The sequence below is a fragment of the Schistocerca gregaria genome, chromosome 6, assembly GCF_023897955.1.
Source record: "Schistocerca gregaria isolate iqSchGreg1 chromosome 6, iqSchGreg1.2, whole genome shotgun sequence".
NCBI lineage: Eukaryota > Metazoa > Arthropoda > Insecta > Orthoptera > Acrididae > Schistocerca > Schistocerca gregaria.
This window is the reverse complement of record NC_064925.1, coordinates 225,770,643-225,790,317: the sequence shown is the minus strand read 5'-3', so window position 1 is coordinate 225,790,317 and position 19,675 is coordinate 225,770,643.

The window sequence follows — 19,675 nt, the reverse complement described above, 5'->3', positions numbered from 1 at the left end:
CAAGCCGCTCCGTGTTGACCGAGGACCCGCTTCAAAACTGAAAAACCTCTTGTGAGTTGAGTCACTCCTGGGAGGTGATACCTAAAGTTTTGTTTAAAATTGTTTGTTGTACCTTGTAAGGACGAGTGATATCTTAATCTCGGGGTTGTTTGTCCTGTATTTGTATAACATGTAATTTTTAAGACTGTTCATCTGTATCTCGTGTGCTACAGGATGGGTACCTTGTAATTCTGTCTTCTCATTTTGTGAATTCATTGGCCCTGAAACTGTTACAATTAACGCCTTTACTGAACCTGATGGTTGTCTTGCAACGAAAAAGGTTTATGGTAACCACAAACTGCACTAATGGAGTTATATTAAAGAAATGAGTTAGGCTGGCCATCCGATTAGTCTAGTGCACCTAAGTTAAATTTCTGTTTTGGTTCTGCTTTCGTCACCATGTTATGGTCCCATGTTACAGACGGCCCTCTGTTTTGTTTACGCTAAAATTTGTGTTCCTATTCTTAAACAAGATGTCTGATTGAAAATGTCAACCGTTTCTTTGACTTTCCTTATTTAATAGGGCCTTGTTGGTTCGGTACAAGTAAACATATCTGCTCCCCGGTGAACTACCAAGTCTCAATTAAATTTAACTTCCAATTAAATTGTCAGTATCAAACAAACCATTAATTATTCCAGTGAGTTGCTTTGGAAATAGTTCTTTTTTATCATCGACGGTTGGCCTTCGTGATCATTTGATCATTCTATTATATGCTGTCAAGAGTTGCTTTTCCTAAGTTGTAATACTAAACCTGTCGGTAGTTCCTTTCGAGATCTGAGTTCATTTGATCTGCCAGAAGCTGTTGTAAGCCGCCGTAGATAATTCTGTTGGCAGGGGTCGCTCAAATCTTTCGTTCCAACACTTTCATTTCTTTCGTAGGAGTAGTAAATTTCTTTGGAAGTTTTGTTTAATATTGATGACGATTGAATGCTTTGTTGGTGTTTGTAGTAAGTTCTGCCACTAGTAGCCATTTGGAAACGGATGTCATTAAATTTTTGTGGTAGGTGTTGTTCTTATGTGAAGTGTTCTAAGCTTCTCTCAGACTTTGTAGTCTTGTGAAATTTTATGATTGTTTCAATAAAGTGATTTGTTTAAATTTTAATAAACTTATTTTGCAACTTTTGTGTCATTACCCTGACAACATGTTTGGAAGTATTAACTAAAAATGAAATTTTGTTCTCGTTGTTTTGTGTCTTTCCTGAAGTAATGAGGTCTTGGGAAGTACATATAGCTGTGTGTTGGCTTATTTTGGTGCAGTAAATTAAAACTCAGTATCAGTTTTCTACCGCCTTCTGTAGTTATATGCAATGTCGTTAAAGTTTTGTCGTAAGAGAGAAACAATTTCATTAAAAAGTATACTTGAGAGGCTTGCAGGAAATTGTACCTACTCCAATCTTTCAATAAAGAGAACAAAGAAGAGGAGGGATAAACCTTACACTTGTGTGGTTACACTTCTGTCGTGCGAGACGTTCCCTGGGGGAAGGAAGGGGGGGGGGGGGGGCAGGTCCACCGGGGGCCGAACCACACAATAACCCTGAAAGCGTGGCTCGGTGTGAGGCGGCGCAAAGGGGTGAAGTGGACTGCGGTAGTCTTCGTGGAGTTGTGGACCACTGCGGCTGCGGCGGCGTCGGAGCCTTTCCGTCGTTTCTGGGCCCCTAGTTAATACAACCTTTCCCTGCAACCACAATACACTGGGTGTGTGTAGCAGTGCTCTCTAGTGAAGAAATGGCAATGAGAAAACTCAAGGTTTACAGGTATGTAGGTGACAGTTAATTGAGGGGGCTGCCCCTCCAAAAAAAGTGGATGGATACACTTACCGGACAGGACGAGAGAAAGTTTATGTAGAGTGCTCACGTCATTTTTCTTGAGATCTACCCATGATGTTTACAGGATAATACTTCCACTACTTACTCGTCATGAGAGAAAACGTTCTACCTAAAAGCTCGAACACCCTGAAAAGTGACTGCATCATAAATCCGAAAGTTACCACATAGGCAACACACCTGCAGCAAAGGAAGTTTAGGATGTAACGTCGTGTCGACGACGTCGTTAGAGACGAAATGCAAATCTGAATTAGGAAAATATGGGGCAGGAAATCAGCCTTAAAGTCTCATCGGATCCTTCTCGTAGTTTTGTCTTAACACATCTACGAAAACCATGGAAAACCTAAAGGCTTAGATAGTCCGATTCTGAATTTGAACTGGCGTTCTCCTCAACACGAGGTCACTGTTATACATTACGCTCCCTAGCTCGATTTAGATCCGTGAGGTCAGTTCAGCTGACTCGACCTTCGTCGGGGAAGTTTTAGAGGAACTCGTTGCCTTAGACACCATGGTGTGGAAATAAGCTCAAAGAAACAGGACAGAGCAGAGATTTCAGTCACTATCCCCGCGAACTCTCAACAGGTGCTAACATGTCTCCAACATCTTAAGAAAGGTAATTCCCCTACAGACTTAAACAACTTGAAAATGTTGGAAGTTAGGTGTCTGTCGTCTCTGCTGGGTACGGCGTTATAATATGACATAGCTATAAAAATATTGTAGCTTGTTACTTCGAAATGTATACAAAACACTGTAGGAAGGTTCGAAGTTATGTAGGAGACTCAATGGTGAAAACGCAAAATATGTAGGCCCTACTTCTCTGGGTCGCTCACGAATTCAAACAAAATCACAAACTGAAAGTAAAATCTGCAAATGAAGTTGTATACGGAACAGATGAGTAGGGAGCTTTTCCAAATGTCGATCGCTAAGCCGCAGATTGAGACACATTTACCCGAAATTAGCAAAGCGTGCACCCATCAGCACCAGACGTGGACTAGAGATTAATAAATCTTCGTTCTCTCTCCTTAACGCTGTCTTCAAAAAACTTTACACGAAGAAGACGACTAAATGCTGTTGATTATATGATGTTCAAGAATACTGATTATTTCACGAAACAACCAGGGAATTCACTACAAACTACCCGCCATTGGCATACAAACGCAAATTAACAGACATAATGTTGGTACTGGTATGTAAGAATGTTTCCTTGATTGTTCATGCCCACGGTGCCAAACATATTAGCAGGGGTAACATATTCGGTCATGTACACCAAAATATTTGGAGTAAAAGCAACTCACTTTTTCATACTGTACGGGTGGCCTATCAGCACTTCACCCTTTGAGGTTCTTCGCTGGCAACAGTAGTGGCTGCACGGCATTCCCTGCCTTCAGCAAAGACACGCACCAGCTCTGCCCACAAAACACAAAGCAGGCCAAAACTGCACTTCCGTAAAAACTGTCCGCCCCCTCGGGAAGATTCGACTCTCTTAATGGTATTCATTGTCTGCCTTCTGCCGACAATCAGACTCTTGATAACAAACCGGAAGCGCACATTCTAAGAGAGAAAAATTAAATGCTTACCTGCCTTGCAAATACGTCTGATACTTACCACGAAACGGTGGCAGAAAACAGGAACAATTTCGCTTAGCGACAGGATTAGGGGAAGTAATAAAATGTGTAGGGCAAGAGTACACATCAAACATATGCACTTTCCTAATCTAGAAGTTCGTCATTCTCCCACCAGGCACAACAAACACCGTCGCCATCATCTCCTCACTTCTGGTCTCTAATCTCGTGACAGGCGGACGCTCACTGCTGGAGAAAATATGGTAAGTCACTTGTGAAGCAAACTGGCTCAAACGGCTTTGAGCACTGTGGGGCTTAACATCTGAGGTTATCAGTCCCCTAGAACTTAGAACTGCTTAAACCTAACTACCATAAGGACATCACACACATCAATGCCCGAGGCAGGATTCGAACCTCCGACCACAGCAGTCGTGCGGTTCCGGACTGAAGCGCCTAGAACCGCTCGGCTACCGCAGCCGGCCACTTTTGAGCATTTTCAATGTAAAATTCGAATAGTATTGATAAGGTGTTAAAGGAACCTAAAACTTTTTACAAGTTGGACAAACTCGGTACTCAAACTAGCAGCCAGAAGCTATCAGAATCCTCCTTGATCGCCACGACTTTAGTTTTGTGTGTTATCTATAGACTGGCGAAAAATGAAGTAGCGGAATGGGGACGCAGTACGCATGTATAATGGAATAGAGAGCGTACTTTAAAGCTGTCAACCCCATAACCTGCACATTGACTCGTATACCCTCGTCTGTCGTATTCAAGCAATTTTTGATGGTGTTGAATTACCTTATATGCCTCATTATTCGTGTTAGGTAAGTACATTTTTTCTTTTCTGTAGTGGTTTCTTGAAATACACCTACCTCTCAAACACAATTCGAAAACAATCACGTCTTACTTAATGGAACTCTTTTCCAGAAACTGACCTGGAACGTCAACTTAACACCCTTTAACAGAGCCGCTTTACCGTCTAGCACTTGGCCTTACTGAAAATGTGAGCTCGATACGACATGCGTCTAAAGCCAATGGGTTCTCATAGGCTGTCTTAACAAAGCGTCTTATAACCGGCTAAGGGTGTGATCACATCCTCAATTCACTGGAAGAAGAAATGGGAACCAGAACACTGCATTTCCCTTGATAAACGTTCTCGGCCTTACTCTCACACCTTTAAGACATTTACTTTTTGAATTCACAGGGAAAAAAGCTCCACATTTGTTTTTCTGTATATTTATTGTAATTATTATTGTTTTGTTCATTTGGGAGTAACATACACACTGTGGACTCCTTCATCAGGCCAGCGTACTATTACCCTACAGCATAGGGAAACAGTACGCAAAACTACTTTATTGTCATTACTCCTCTATTAATAATTGGATGTTGAAGAAACTTTTGCATAATGCTGCTAAGATGTCAAACAAGATTTTTCATGTGTATTCGACATAATATTACTGCAAGTTCTTTGCAAATGTTTAGCAAAGCTAAAAATGCTAATTTTTACTCCCACCTATCATATGTGACACTAATGTCACATTGTAAATACCAGATATTAATATTAGGCCATTAAAATTACAGCAGGAGGAAGGCTAGAGTATAACGAAATTTTATTTATTGTGCGTTATTAGTGCAGTAGGAAGAAAACATGCTTAATTGTGTAGGTGATTTGTTGATATAGAAGCAGAGAATTGTAGTACACAGAGATGTGACCTCTGGCTGCAACAGTGGCTCTATCCTTGAGCTTTGATGACAGATGTGGATACTTCATTCAGTACTGCATCAACTCAGTTGCAGAGTTCGTAAGTCGTAGTGGCTGGCGAGAAGTAGTATGCCAGATGCTTAACAACTAAAGAAATTTACGATTGAGGAGAATCTGGAGATTGCACTGATCAAGGCTTTTGATCTAAGGTATGCGGGTCATTTGTTAAGCACACCAAACGAATAACAAGTTCCAGGTACAGCCGACGGTAAGAATCCGGTTGACACAGGAAACCTCGCAAAGTCCAAGATCGATAGTGGGCATCATATCACAGAGTTTGAGAACAACACACATGTGGACCACCACTAGGTATGTGGGCACTTTCATTTCGAGACTGAGGAAGGACAATGGCACTACGCGATCCTACACGGCGTTGGGACGTCTGTTCCTAGTTTTCAGTGGCGCTCGCAGTGTAACACAGCATTTGGTGAGACTGCCCAGTCCCTATCGAATGTATCAATATCCTAATGGCTTCATACAACAAGGCAGTAGTCGAATACTCGCTGTGTCAACGTGCATGAGGACAGAAACGGAAGTATGCGATCGAGCGTTATCACGTTGAATGTTTACACTACGGGATCGTCGAATGTAGGGCACACCTGCTGGCCTTAACGTGCCAGAAATATTACACCTGCTGTGCAAATTACCAGCTATAGGAATCAGAGGAGACGGTCTTGGTACCCAATTGAAAACCACACTATTAAGTCAGATTATGGGTCCATGCTACATAGTAAATTTCATTTGCCTTCGAGTGTCTAATGCAAGGATACGACCCTCGTATATACTGTACGTAGAGCCACTGCCCGCCTCGCAGGATGACGTGGTGCCACTCTTGAGCTGTTGCTGCCGTTCTCAAGGGGAGCAGCAACAATGGTCGCCGAACTGAGAGTGCACGATGCTCCAGTTACAGTCCGTGAGCCGTAAACCAATGAAAGTTTGCTCTCTGGCATGTCTTTGCGCATTGTAACCTATCAGCGAGTGTTACTGCAAAGCGGTAGGGTGCTCAGCACGTTCCTCCTGCTGAATCAACTGTTCGGTCTCACTGTGTGCTCCTTGGTTAGTCGCTTTAAGTTAAAGAAGTATCAAAACTGTTAGCACCTGTGATTCAAATGCGCTGGTGGAGACACGACAAAGTTATTCTTTGGGTTGTAAGTGAAACCTAACACGCTTGTTTAACTTCTGTCAATATGAGGCAGCGAGGTTCGGCGCTTCCACATTGCAGCCCTTTCGACCAGGCGCACTCGGTGTACTGCATGTGGGGAAACCTCAACTTGACAAAGTGTAGTCTGAAGGGCCAATCTAGTCGCAGGCCAATGGCAGCAGTGCCTGAAACAATACGTTGTCTGTCTGCTTCCTTTACTGCACCCTGAGAGGAGCACCGAGAAAAAAAATTAATTAGGTGAGAAACATTTTAAAATAAAAAGATTTCAGCTCTCCTGTTTACAATAGCACGGTAACTTTTGTGTTTCCACAGATGGTCGTTGCAATACTAACCAAAGCTAACATTTCTTATTACTAACTTGCGTAGCTTTATTTGCTATTTCAGTGTCACTGCAGTGCTGTCTGGCTCAGTTTGTTTTTTCTACTATAATGGTTACAGCTACACGGTCAGATATTCAAAAAAGAAAAAAAATGTTTTAAATTACACCGGAGATTATGTCACAAGTAACTGTCACTTGGGATTCTTTCATTGTTTGCTGCCATTTTGATTAAGAAAGGTTCCTGTACATTTGAATATGTACCAATATATGTGTAGACTAGGTCATTTTCATTCAGGTTGTCCTCTTGCAGTAAGTATTAATTACTGTAAATGCCCTATCTATGGTAATGTAAAAATAGTCCATTTTCTGACTACAGTCATTAATCATACAGGATTAATACATCATACAGGATAATTAATCATACAGGATTAATAATCCTTTTATTTACTATGATCACATTTCAGGAATTTATAAATATTTATTCATTATACAGGAAGATTTTCTTGTTATTTACGACTAATCTTTATTAAGCATGCACTATGTGTTGGAACGAAACCATCAGTTGTTATCTATTTTTATATGTTTAATCTATTTGGATATTTCAGACGGTTTTTCAAATGCATTACTTGCCATATATGAGCAATTTAAAGTCTTTGAAACAACTGTAAAATTTCATCTTATCAGGGGATATGCACGTATTTTTTTTATTTTGACAGAAGCTAGCTGCTTACTATAAACTGGGCGCGCTAATTCACGCTTTATAAATTGTTTTAGTGCCTAGGGGGCACGTAATTTTAATTCCTAAGTTCTTGTGCTAAGACTGGCGGCAATAAACGTGTTTGAATCGTAGCTTTTTCCCGTAAAGAGCAGCCCTTCCATCGAGTCAAAAAACTATTTTTTTGGGTGAATAGATTTTACTGACAGTTCCCACTTTCAACACCTCCCTCTCCACCTTTCTAATCAGCTGTGGTCGTCTGGATGCGTATTTCCTCCACGCTATTAATCAATGCAACTGACGTGGCTGTACGGCTGTACATGGCTGAGCGATCTATATGTGTGTCCTCTCTGATACTTGTCGTGTAGGCCTGCCGACGTTCCTGACGCGGTTGTGTACGGCACTCCTGAGTCCATCGATTCACTAATCGAATGGCAGTCGTGGGAACGCGACCAATATATGCAGCGATATCGTGGAACGACAGACTGCTGTGTCGATGGATCACCATTCTGTTGCTGTTGAACACTTCCTAGTAGACGTTTATCCTACTCACATCAGTCCTAACAAGATCCTCTGACACAAAATCTATGTAGAATTGCTATTTATGATTATAGACTCATCTATTATTTTTCCCGGTACACAGAAAGCAGAAGGCGCTACGTCCATCTGCTTTGGGCGCTTATACTGAAATGCTAATGTCACTCATACACAGAATAGCCAAATAAACTGGTACACGTGCCTAATACCGTGTAGGGGTCTCTCGAGCATGCAGAAGTGCCGCAACACTACGTGGCATGGACTCCACTAATGTCTGAGGTAGTGCTGGAGGGAATTGACACCATGGAGCGTGCAGGGTTGTCCATAAATCTGTAAGAGGACGAAGGGGTGGAGATCTCTTTTGAACAGCACGTTGCAAGGCATCCAACATACGCTCAATAATGTTCACGTCTGGGGAGCTTGGTGGCCAGTGGAAGTATTTAAACTCAGAAGAGTGTTCCGAGAACCTGGACGTGTTCCTAAAGCCTGGACGTGTGGGGTGTCACATTGTCCAGCTACAATAACCTAAGTCATTTGGAATGTGTGATATCGATAGCTACGGAGCCACAGCATAGGTGCCCGTTCTTAGGTTGTCACTACGAGAGAGGACGATCCACACCCACGACAGCGCCCTCTAGCCGACGCTGTGCAGCTCGACGAGCGCCGCTCCACTTTCAGGCAGTTCTTCAAGAGCTGACGACCGGGATACTTCGCTTCAGCTCGTTTGCTATACGTGGTCATCTGTACAAAGTTATGTATGCCTCTGTATATATTCATGCACCAGTAACCACCCCCCCCCCTCCCTCGTTCTCTATTCTCTATTTAGCCGGCCGGAGTGGCCGAGCGGTTATAGGCACTACAGTCTGGAACCGAGCGACCGCTACAGTCGCAGGTTTGAATCCTGCCTCGGGCATGGATGTTTGTGATGGCCTGAGGTTAGCTAGGTTTAAGTAGTTCTAAGTTCTAGGTGACTGATGACCTCAGAAGTCAAGGCCCATAGTGCTCAGAGCTATTTGAACCAGCCAAACCCCTTTTACTTACTTGCAGTACCGACGTATTTTACCTCACCTGCTCCTACTCGCTTCCTTCATTCGGCCAACCTTGAAGATTTCAGGAGCAGACGCACGCGCAGCCTTCAAGAATGAACACAGGACACCAATGAATGAAGGTGATCGGACAAGATACTTACGTACGTGTCACCTGTCCAGACGTATCAGGGGTCCTATATCACTCCACCTGCCCACGCCTCACACCACTACAGAGCCTCCACCAGCAGAAAGTCCTTTGCTGACACGCAGGGTCCATGGATTCACGAGGTTGTCTCCATACCCGTACACGTCCAGTCGCCCGATACAATTTGAAACGATACTCGTCCGAGTAGGCACCATGTTTCGAGTCATCAAGAGTCCAATGTCGCTGCTGACAGGCCCAGACAAGCCTTGACGCTTTTTATCGTGCAGTTATTAAGGGTACACGAGTGGGCCTTCGTCTCCAAAGCCAATTTTGATGATGTTTCGTTGAATGGTTCGCACACTGTCGCCTGTTGAAGGCCCAGCATTTAAATCTGCAGCAATCTGCGGAAGGGTTGCACTTCTGTCACGTTGAACTATTCTCCTCAGTCATTGATGGTTCCGTTCTTGCTGAATCTTTTTCGGCCCCAGAGATGACGGAGATTTGATGTTCTACAGGATTCCTGATATTCACGATACACTCGTGAAATGGTCATAAAGGAAATCACCATTTAATGCTGCCTTGGAGATTCTGTGCCCCATCGCTCGTGCTCGGACTATAATACCACGTTGTAACTCGCTTGCGACCGCAGCGCCGTATTCTGCCTGTTTATGTACTGTATCTCTGTATTTCAATAGCCATGCATATACCAGTTTCTTTGTCGCTTCAGTGTATATAAAAGTTAGAAATAATTCAAGCCAATTTCAAATTTATTGCAGTCCGTCATGTGTTCCACTTTTAATGGCCATTGGCGCACATCACTATCGATAATACAATATTTGGTTTTATCCTGATCTGACTTAATATTCATTAATTTGGAAACCATATCCCCAGAAAATACCGGATGGATATAATTATAGTCAACTGCTGACGGAGGTCCAGTGGCGGCTGTAATTATGATACGGCAGCGAAACTTGGTAGATATGCTAATATAGGGGTACTGATACGGAACCCATTGGCTCTGGAATAAATTAGTTGCACGTTTGGCTCCCAGAGGCAAATCCGCCCTGTTATTTGACATGCGATTATGTGAGTGAGCAGTGAGGCTGTCGACAAGACACACAGTGCATTGTTAGTGAAACGGTCTTATGTGAACGTCTCGATTGCAGTTGTGCGTAGAGAAAGTATCGCCGGCTATGAGTTCTGAGGAGGATCTATGTCATTAAACGCTTTATGAAGATGATGATGAAAATCGAAAACACAAGTGAGACTGGTGTGGCGCCTGGAAGAGGCAGGCGACCTATCTCGGTGGACTTTATTGAGGAGGTAGCTATTGCTGTAACTGACAGTGAAGCACTTGCACTACAGAGGTGTCACGAGAATTGTGCATACCATAATCAACAGCACCCAAAACTTTGCAGTGGGTTTTACACTAGCACCTGCAAAAGATCCAGATGGTGTGGCAATTGAAACATTACGATCCAAAGCAGTATTCTGAATTTGCTCTTTGGTATCTGGTTCGGACTGAAGATAATGACATACTCTCGTGCAATATTCTACGGAGAGATGAGGCATTTTACACTACAGGGTGCTGTGAGTACGCAGAAATGGTGAATAAGGGCTAATGTCAAACCGCGTGTTGAGCACGAAGAGCCATTTTCCTTGCCGTATGTGACAGCGGTGTGGTTTCACAAACGTTTTTATCTTCACTCCGTACTTCTTTGTCGGATGTACGTGACATCTGAATGTCGTCTATGCCTCCTTGTACTGCATGTGATTCCTGCTTTGGATGAGCGCTACTGTGTAGAAACCACTGTTTCATGCAAGGTGGGGCACCACCTCTTGTCACTAGCCCAGGAAGAACTGCTTAACGTAATGACGACCTAATGACTTGTACGTTGTTAGGCTTAAGGCTGTCGGAACCACCAAAAGTGGCACTCAAAGGTAGATAATCAGAGGCATAATGCAGAGAGCAGGCAAAAGTGGTAGTGTCTAAGTTACCGGAGCTAAGTAGTAACGCCAGAGCCCTGCAAATTGCAGACACTATGGACCATAGTAGAAGTGGCACTGACGAATAGCTCTTGCTACGAAACCTGGAGCCAGTTGATGTAAAGTACAGAAGCAGAATCGAAACGTGGTTGGTCAGAGGCATCCTGGAGGTGCAGAGTGATTCGTAAAATTGACTAAAGCTTGTTAAGTGCCGGTGTATCGACTACAGGACGGGAGAAACTGTTCGCTAATAAGATTTTTTAAAAACAATGTTTCTGTATTCTGAAGGAATTCTCAGTCAGATTGCTGGAGCGCGGACTCCGTGTCCAGCCTCAGTAAGCTCCGGCACGTATGTTTTTTTCATTTGGAGTGCTGCTGTAAGGTTGGTACTTAATGTGCTGCTATTGTTCGCTACTTCTGTAAGCGCCCACCTCCTTGGGTTTAGACACTGGCTTCTGCTATGCAAACAACTGCCTCCTGTACTTTTTCTAATGTTTATAATTAGCTTTCAGTGGAATAGTCGGGCCCTAAAAAACAGTGTCAATCAGACCCCTGAATTCCATGAGTCTCCTGCTGCAGACATCCTGTTTAATTACAAAATCCGCACCTCTCGTAGATGCCCTGTGACAGTGTGTTAGGACATGACATAGGGAAACATTTTCTGGAGCCAGATGTGGGGCATTTCCTTAACGGTTTGTGAGGCAGATAGAGCCTCGCACATTTTGGCGCTGATCCTAATCAACATTGGGATTTTGTCTTTTTTGCATTTACTCCTTACCACTCGAAAATTGCAGACTGGCTTCAAACCCACTGTCTTCCCTGTATCCTGTGTTAGGACATTAACTAGGTAAACATTTTCTGGTGCCAGATGTGCGGAATTCCCCTAACGATTTTTGAGGCAGATAGAGCTTCGCACATAATGACCCCGACATCAGGTTTGAACTGTCAGCTTTGATATTCACACGAGAAGCAGCGCTTGCATAGCAGTGAGAGCAGATGGAGCGCGAAGAGCAGAAGAAAGAAGCACAGGCCGGAAGTTGACTCCTGATAAGGGAAGACACGTCAAGGGCAGCCATGTCTGCAAGACTTCGGGACAATGCAGAGGTCGCGGGAAAGGCCGAGCGGCAACGAGACGGAGCTGGGGCGGGGTGCAGGCAGGAGTTCCAGGCCAACGATATGCGGAGACAGTGCGACCCAGCAGCGAGAACACGCAGTCCTCCCGAGTTCCCGCAGCAGCGGCAGCCAGCGAACAGACGGCAGGCGACAGCAGTCAGTTTCCCTGCACAGCGCAGCTGAGGGCCACGTGACATCGCAGGTGTCACGCAGTCATGTCCTATTCAGCTCTACTCGACTGGCATCGGCTCAGCGCAGCTCTCCTCACCTCAGCAGGGCGCTCCACTTTCTGTAGTGACGCTGTGTCATGTCGCCTCTGAAGAACGCGACAGCGGGCAATAAAAAGTCACGGCCTTGTCTAACAATCAAGATGCCGACGACGGAGCACTAGTATCTAACATTAGTATTAGTGATGCCCTCAGACGAATTCTTCATACTTTCGATAGTACAAAATCTGCGTTAAATTAATAATGTGGACATAGATTTTGAATTGTTCAACTTCGCAAAAACACGTATTAAGGGCCCTGCAAGAAGTAAAATGCTAGTGCGTGAATTATCTTCCACATAGGAAAAACTAAGAAATTAAGCTAATAATGGCGTGTGACGAGGGCCTCCCGTCGGGTAGACCGCTCGCCTGGTGCAAGTCTTTCGATTTGACGCCACTTCGGCGACTTGCGCGTCGATGGGGATGAAATGATGATGATTAGGACAACACAACAACCAGTCCCTGAGCGGAGAAAATCTCCGACCTAGCCGGGAATCGAACCCGGGCCCTTAGGATTGACAGTCGAGCAGTATTCATAAAGATTATTTATGACGAGCGCATAGACACAATTGTGCTTGCAAGGGGCGAAAATATCTCCCTCACTGATGCTGTTAAGGCAGCTCTGTTGGAAGAGTTGGCAAATATATCCACCAAGAAAATAGCATTTGGTCATGAAAGTCATCTGGACTTGAGAGGGAAGGTCACCAGTAAGTGTTTCCGTTGTGCACTGGTAGAGCATATGTCTAAGGATTACAAAAGTAATGTGAAGTGAAAAACCTGTAGCAGATCAGGACATTGAACGCGAGACTGCCGACATGAGGAGAGAATTTGTAAAGAAAATCGGACCAGGTGTGTCGAGGGGCAAAGGCTCCTAAGACAGTCAGGCGTGAAACTTTCACATTATTGGGACAGAAAGGTCCTTGTAAGAAATTGAAGCCAGTTGTATGTCACATGTCATTGGCCAGGGCACATGACTAGGGAGTTTGATGAGAACGTACGGTATTCTGTGAAAAATACGAAGCAGGGAAATGAAATAAAGGCGGAAGATTACAGTTGCCTTTTGCTGAATTGGGAAGCGTATTCAAAATCGACTGTCAGATTGTAGAACTGAAATGCCTACAGAACACGGAAATTCCATTGAAGTAGCTTCTAGATAATGGAGCACAAATTACCTTGTTCAACTTGAAATAACGGGGGAGCCAGGTCATGAATAGATCTGAAGAAACTATAAAGATTAAAGGTATTACCAGACTGGCCATGTATACGTATCTCACGACACTATTAGAGCTTGTAATGGATCGGGAATTAAGAGTGAAACGTAAGTTTCATCTAGTAGGAGGGGAAGTGAATATTCCCTGCGCCATTTTAATTGGTACAGACATCTTTACGTCCCGGGTTCGATTCCCGGCGGGGTCAGGGAGTTTCTCTGCCTCGTGATGGTTGGGTGTTGTGTGATGTCCTTAGGTTAGTTAGGTTTAAGTAGTTCTAAGTTCTAGGGGACTGATGACCTAAGATGTTAAGTCCCATAGTGCTCAGAGCCATTTGAACCATTTTTGAACATCTTTACGAAGCACATTGTAGTAACTGATTGCGATAAGGGAACGCTGTAGAGCGCGGTTAGGCCGGTTAAAATGTGTGTAGAGGTAGAAGCCCAATGTGGAAGTAAACAGGGGAATGGGTTTGGAAAGCCACAAACAGGATTTGAAACTGCAGGGCGTGAATTCAATGGAGTTCAAAATCCTCTGAGCTGTTCAGAGTGGACAATAAACAACAGTAGACGGAAGATACCAGTACACAGGCGAGTTGCCGATTTGAAATGGACCTACAGAGCGTAAGGCAGGTAAGGTGGTTGAAATAAAGTGGGGTTCTCCTGAGGATAGGGTTTTGAGGACAAATGTTGTAAATACTAGTTTAAGAGAAGGAGTTGTCAAGAAACAAAAGTTGCAGGAAGGAGTGTAGCTCCCCGAGACACTGGAGTCACTACGAAAAAGCTGCTAATTAATTATCGTGTTAAATACACGAGAAAAGACGGTCTCTATGAAGATGCCTCTTAATGAGGTGGAAGAAGTTCAGCCATTTAGCCCAAGTCTGAATTAGACCGTGCATAAGGCAGGCAAAGTCTCCAGTGAGAAAAAGTCGAGGAGCAGTTCATTAAAAGAAATCTAGCGGTTAGTTCATTTAAATGTAGTAGAAAAACAGTCCATAAAAGAGGTGTGTTCTGGGTACGCTGATATCTTCCACTTGCCAGGCATAAGTTCACGTATACCGTTACAACCAGACATAAAATAAAACTGATTTCCAAAGCAGAGGGACGAGTTATTTGCCATGTCTACAGAGTACCAGAAGCGCAGAAAGAAGCGTTACAAAAGGAGAAAAATCAGAAGTTGGAGGACGATACAACAGTACATTTAAAAAGCGCCTATAATTTCCCGTTACTCACGATTCCCAAAAACAAATACGCTTCTGGTTAAAGTAATTTGAGGGCAATACATGATTATAGAAAACTAAATGACTTTGCCACTTCCACGTATAGAACAAATTCGAGACGTGCCCGAGAGTAAAATATGTTTCAATGCTTTATTTGGCTAAGGGATACTATCAGGTGTTACTAGACGAGAAAGACCGTGGGCTGGCAGCTTTTTGTCCACCATACGCTTGTTATATGTGCAAAAGAATGCCAGTGGGATTCCTCTCTGCATACTCCACGTTCCATAAATTGATGAATTCGGTTCTAGTGGGTTTACAGGGTGAAAAGATGTTTATGTATTTAGACAACGTAGTAATTTTCTGCCCATCGCAGAAAGAACGCAATGTCCGTCTGGGCAGGGCTTCCGAGAGGCTATGGCAACACCAGTTGAAATTGCAGGTGGATAAATGTGAATTTTTCAGGGAGGAGATCACATCTTTCTGACATGTCTTACCCGGAGATGAGCTGAAACCAGCAGTGGCTGAATATTCACAGCTCATTACCACGAAAGTATTAAAAGTTTTATCGGGTTATTTGAACAAACAGACGCTTTCTAAGTGACTTTAGTAAAGTGGCAAACCCACTACATGAGTTGTTGAAAAATGATGTTAAGTACGAATGGGGCGATAAGAAAGAAGAGGCGTTCCAAGTGCTGAAACAGAAACTACTTGGTCCCCTTTTATTACAGTATCCAGATTTTTCAGAAAAGTTTATAGTCACCACTGACGCGAGCCAGGACGCTATTGGTTCAGTTCTTAGCGAAGGGGAGTAGGTTGCATATGCGTCCAGAGCTTTAAACAACGCGTAGCGAAATTATAGCACAATTGAGAGAGTTATTGACTGTAATTTGGGCTGTCAGACACTGCAGACCATATGTTCCTGTTCGTAAGTTTACAATGTGTACAGATCGTAAACCATTCTAGTGGACTGGAAACATTAGTGATACGTCCTCACACTTAATGACGCCCAGATTGAAATTAGAGGAGTGTGATTACGAATTTGTATCCAAAATAGGCAAGAACAACTGTGCAGCGGACGCATTATCGACGATAACAGAAGTACAGTCAGCTGATCCCGAAACAGGGCAAATGGAAGTGAGGAAGAGGCGGTAGTCGAGGAAGATGAACAGAAGGAGATAACTACAGAAGGAAAAGCGCAAATTTTGTGGCAGTTCCATGGCGCACACATAAGAGATCATCAAGAGGCGGTAAGAACTTAAGCGATCTAATTAGGAAATACCGGACGTGGTCCGGTATGAAGAACGATATTGAGAACTATATCAGAAACTGCGCTAGATGTCACAAAAGCAAAATAACGCAAAAGAAGCCAAAAATGCTGTTATCTATAACACCAACACCAGGAGTGTTTCATAGATGTGATGTTTATAACGTCGGTCCACTGACGGCGTAGACAAAAATAGTAGATGTATCCTAACATTCCAAGATAGTCTGAGAAGCTTCCGTGTAGCAGAACCGGTAGAAAAATAGGATGTACATACAGTAACTCATGTCCTCGTAGAAATAATAATTCTGAGATTCTGATACCATCAGTAATACTCAATGACAGTGGTAGCAATTTTTTCATTGACACACTACAGAGGGTCCGCTGTTTGTTAAGGATTCGTAGGTAAAAACCACCTGTAAACATCCCCAATCGGACAAAGCTTTGGAGAGATTCCACCGAACTAAAACAGAATATCTGAGACGCTATGTCAAGAGGGCTTCATCAAATTGGGACGAACGGATTCCATTCGCGTCATCTGTGTACAATACGAAGCCCCAGAGAGCAACGAATAGTATACCACATCAGTTATTTTTCTGTAGGGGATGTAACACATCGGCTATATTGCAGAGAGATCCCACAGGTGTTCCAGTTACGATGACTATGTACTCGAATTCAAATAGAAAATGAACAGATTTCCCGAAGTGTCTGAGATAATAATAAACAGTGAAAGGAGAAGAATAAAGAGGCTGTGATAGAGACCAGAAACAGACAGGTTTTAAAACGGGTGATCAAGTCTTATTGTATGATGAAAGCGTTAGAAGAGGAACAAGCCATAAGCTAGACAGGCAGTGGCTCGGCCGATATACTATAGTCAGGGCATAGGGGCCAAATACGGTCATTCGTTGAAAGAGAAACAAATTTTTAAGTGTGCATGCCAATAGGTTAAAAGAGTTTACTGAAATATGACTTTTCTAGAATGTCAGATAAGGAAACTGGCGAGGGTTTACACCAGGTGAGCTGTATTGCCGCAGTGCACACACTTGAACAATTTCCATATTTCAGCACAAAGTTTTATTCATTGCGGGGCTCATTATGACAGTATTGGTAAGGTACAAATATACAGTGTGACGTGCAAAAGCGTCAGTTATATCAGTCTGGGAGAAATTTGGGAAAGAGCTCATGAGGCAGAGAGACTTTCACACTTACCGGGAGGATTTTGTTAAACAGGGGTTAACAAGTTTGGGAATAAGCGATCAAGAATGTATCGTTGTAGAGCAAGGTTTAGAATGGCATGTCAGATAGATCCAAGTGTTGGACGATTAATCATACATGAGGCACGTAAGAAACTAAGTATATGAAACTATGTGGATGAAATTAGCAAAATGTTGTTTTGAACATTTGATGGACAGCTATTTCAAATCAAAGATTCATTTAACTGGAAATGAATAGAGGCAGTTGCTTAAGTTCACCAAAGAGCAAGTGACAGTAGTTGTGGTGTGCTTACTGTAAGACCTTCAGTACACTCACTATCAGATTATTTGACTTGTCGCTCTAACAAAGTAGGCGAGTGTCAGCAATATGTCTCGTGGTCTTATCGTCGTGTGTTTATCTTCTGCCGTTAGGTCAGACGATAGAAATTCCACTAGCACGCTTAGAGTAGCAGATTGACGGTGACCAAAATTGACAATCTGAAGTTCCTTTGGTATTAGTACGTTAATCTTATTCTCACATATATCTCTGATACTTGAGAAATGTGTCTATACATTTATCTTCAAGGCTATGTACACGAATATGGTAGTCTTATTAGGCGTAGACGGAAAGTTGACTATAGACTGGTACAGACAAATGCAGAACTGGTACAGACTGGTGCAGACAAACGCAGATTGGCTAATCGGAAGTCTCGTTATAATAACTCGCGCGTCCATGTATCACTGCGCGAGTGTGATCCGCCTGAGCTGTTGTGCGTAGCGGGGCGCGCTCTAGTGGGTAAGTGTGAGTCAGTTGTGTGCGCGCTGACTACGCGGAACTATGTACACAACTGTAGTAAAAGAAATTTTGAGTACTTTCAGTCACAAAGTAGGTAGCCTTGAATGTAACGAGGAAATGACTGTTAAAGACCTGGAAACGTTCCATAGGTACATGAATGAATTTGCGAATAACGCTGATGAAAAGATACAGCACTTATCTGTGATCACTAGTGTTAATGTACAGTTAATATAGGTGGTATCAATTTACACTGAGTTGAAAAGGGAACACTAGATGCTAATTTCTGCTATAATAAATGCTCATTAAGTAATAGCAGAACCTCATATAATTAATCCATTAAAAATAGTCAGGTTAGTGCATATAATTCCGGATTATATTAAGGATAAGAAGTTCCAAACTGATCTCACGGAACACATCGAGCTCCAGTTATTACCCATGGCTGATGTCGATGCGCTTATGTCTCGCCATACACTAAGTTATGTACTGGATATGCCATTAGTAGAAAACGAAATGTTTAATCTTTACGAAGTATTATCTTTACCTTCTCAGGTTGGTTTAAGTCAAGGTTTATTTATGTACATACGGTCAGAAAAAGGTTATGTTCTACTTTGTGAATCCAAGCAGCACTGTGCAAAACTGAGTAATGAACATCCATTGTTTAGAGATATGGATTGCGTTTGCAAAATTAGTAAAAAAACAAATGTATGTTTCAGTGCCCACATGTGGTCACAAATTATGTGAAACAAGTATGTTGCAACCCGCAAGTAACAGTACTAAAAGCATCGGAAACAGCAAGAGTATATCAAGACGTTATATAACGATAATATTAGACCACCACTGGGTCAGAACTATGGGTATTCGTTGCTCCAAAACAGGAATGCTTCACAATTTGTGTAATGGCAACAAGCCAGCAGATGTACTGGTCAATGGTACAGGAAAACTAACATTTTACGGATAATGTAAATGGTATGGAACACAGGTGCCGGCTGCGGTGGTCTCGCAGTTCTAGGCGTTCAGTCAGGAACCGCGTGACTGCTACGGTCGCAGGTTCGAATCCTGCATCGGGCATGGATGTGTGTGATGTCCTTAGGTTAGTTAGGTTTAATTAGTTCTAAGTTCTAGGCAACTGATGACCACAGATGTTAAGTCGCATAGTGCTGAGAGCCATTTGAACCATGTTTGAACACAGGTATTCATACAGTCCGGATAAATAATTAGAATTAATGTGACCATTAAGGACACAATGCCAGCCTTACACGTGGGAACTGATTGCTGTATTATAAATAAGGCAAGGAGGAATATTTTTTATTACAACTAGACATTCCATTGGAAAATGTAGTACCACATTTAGATGAACTTAAAGTAGCAGGTCATGAGATAACAGAAATAGAAGAGGAAATAGCTTACCAAGAACAGCACAGTTTCTCAGAAATATCTTGGTGTCATTGTTCGTTTTGCTCTTACCTGGGAGTTGTAATACTCAACATTATGTTTTCATTTTTTCAGTGGCATCTACGGCAGATGTTTTAGAGATTGCTTTA